A 2,045-nucleotide genomic window follows, 5' to 3' on the forward strand; every position below is an offset into this window, starting at 1 on the left:
GCAGGAAACACCGCTACTGAGTGAAAAAGTATAAATGTTTTTATTTTTTTATTATTTTTAATGTTTTATTTATTTCTGAGAGAGAGAGAGAGACAGCATGAGCAGGGGAGGGTCAGAGAGAGAGGGAGACACAGAATCTGAAACAGGCTCCAGGCTCTGAGCTGTCAGCACAGAGCCCGACGCGGGACTCGAACCCACGAACCGTGAGATCATGACCTGAGCCCAAGTCGGACGCTCAACCGACTGAGCCACCCGGGCGCCCCAGTATAAATGTTTTTAAACTTACTGATACTTAATGGCCAAACCATGAGCCATCCATGCAAGAGCTGCCGGGGGATTTGTGAGGCGGCCCCTGCCCACCCCCCCGCCCCCGGGCTGCGGCCGGGCGCCCTGCACCTGTGCGGGGAGCCCCTTGTCCGCGCCGCCCGTGCAGGCGTCTCCCAGCAGCGGGAAGCAAGCACCCAGCCACACAGCGAGCAGCGGCCGTGACCTCGTCATGAAAATTCAGCCAGACGGTTAGGAATTGACTGCGGGCATCTCCATCTGGAGAAGCGTGGTTTGGTCACTTTCGTTTCACGGGAGGGGGAGGCGGAGACCACTGTGCACTCGGGGACTGACTTCTGTTCCAGAAACTGTAGGACTCGCTCACGCCCAGCCTGACAACTCAGGCTCCAGAATGCAGGACACCGCACCTGCCGATGTTCCACCGTTAAGGGGACACGGGTATGACACGTACGCGCCCTTGGGAGGCGAGGCTCCGGGCTACTTACCTACAGCCGTGGAAACGGAAGGCGAGCACCCAACGCCGCTGTGCCCGCCACGCGTCTGGGTGTCACGGCAGCCGCTGGCCACGTGTGTGGAAGCTTCTGTTCGCCCGGACAGAGCACTCCTAACGGGTGCACCCGCCCGCCTCCGGCCCCTCCAGCCCCACCCCTCCTCAGCTCCTCTCCAGCCCTTTCCAGCACCTCCCTGTTGCCTCAGGAAAGCGAGCGGCGCGGCCCCGTCCTCACCCCGGCTGCTCGGCCCCCCGTCGGGCCGCGCCCTGTGTCAGCCCCCGTCCTCCAGGGGGACGGGATTTGGTCCCTGCGCGGCAATCAGGGCTAGAGGAAGCCCCCCCCCCCCCGCTGTCCGCGCCCCCCGCCGGTTCCCTGGGAGGGACCTTGACAAGCCAGAAGCCCGCCCTCCCCAGACACGGGGCGCGCGGGCGCCTGGGTCCTGAGGCCGCGGCCTCCGGGGCGGGCGTCGTGCTGCTCTGCGCTCCCCGTGCGGCCCCCGCGGCGCCCCGGCCCTGCCCGCCCCTGCCCTGCCCCGCCCCTGCCCTGCCCCGGCCCTGCCCGCCCCTGCCCCCACAGCCCGCCCCTGCCCTGCCCCGGCCCCTGCCCTGCCCCGGCCCCTGCCCGCCCCTGCCCCGGCCCCGCCCCTGCCCCTGCCCTGCCCCGCCCCTGCCCGCCCCGAGGCCGCCGCGAAGCCCGGAAACACCGGCGGCGGCATGAGGCTGCGGTCTGTGGCCTGTTGTCACGGGCGTGCGGCCGCCGGCGGTAACTGGGTGCGATTCGTCCCCACGACCGGGAGCCCCCCACTCCCCACAGGGCGCTGATTCCACCGGGTCCGGCGCGGCGCTCGACGGTGTGTGTGTGTGTGTTCAGTGTGTGCTCTGTGTGCGCTGTGTGTGTGCGTGTGCGCGCTGTGTGTACGCTGTGTGTGTGCTGTGTACGCTGTGTGTGCTCTGTGCGCATGTGTGTGCTCTGTGCGCATGTGTGTGTGCTGGGTGTGTGCCCTGTGTGTGCCCTGTGTGCTGTGTACGCTGTGTGTGCAGCGCTGCTGTCCCCACAACGGCGTGCTTGCTCGGCAGCTCGGGAGGGAGACCCCGTCCCTCTCACTGGACTGTGTGCTGTGTCGAGCCACAGCCTCTCTGAGCTCTGCTTGTGCGTCTGCAACAGAAAACACCCGATGCCGCGCGGCTTCCCCGCACCCCTGGCAGGGGCCCTGACGAGGGGTCTCCCGCCCTGCAGGCACTGTGGACACGCGCCTTCCGTTCCCACCCC

Source organism: Hyaena hyaena, unplaced genomic scaffold (assembly GCF_003009895.1).
Source record: "Hyaena hyaena isolate Hyena2069 unplaced genomic scaffold, ASM300989v1 scaffold_50, whole genome shotgun sequence".
In the NCBI taxonomy this organism is placed as follows: domain Eukaryota; kingdom Metazoa; phylum Chordata; class Mammalia; order Carnivora; family Hyaenidae; genus Hyaena; species Hyaena hyaena.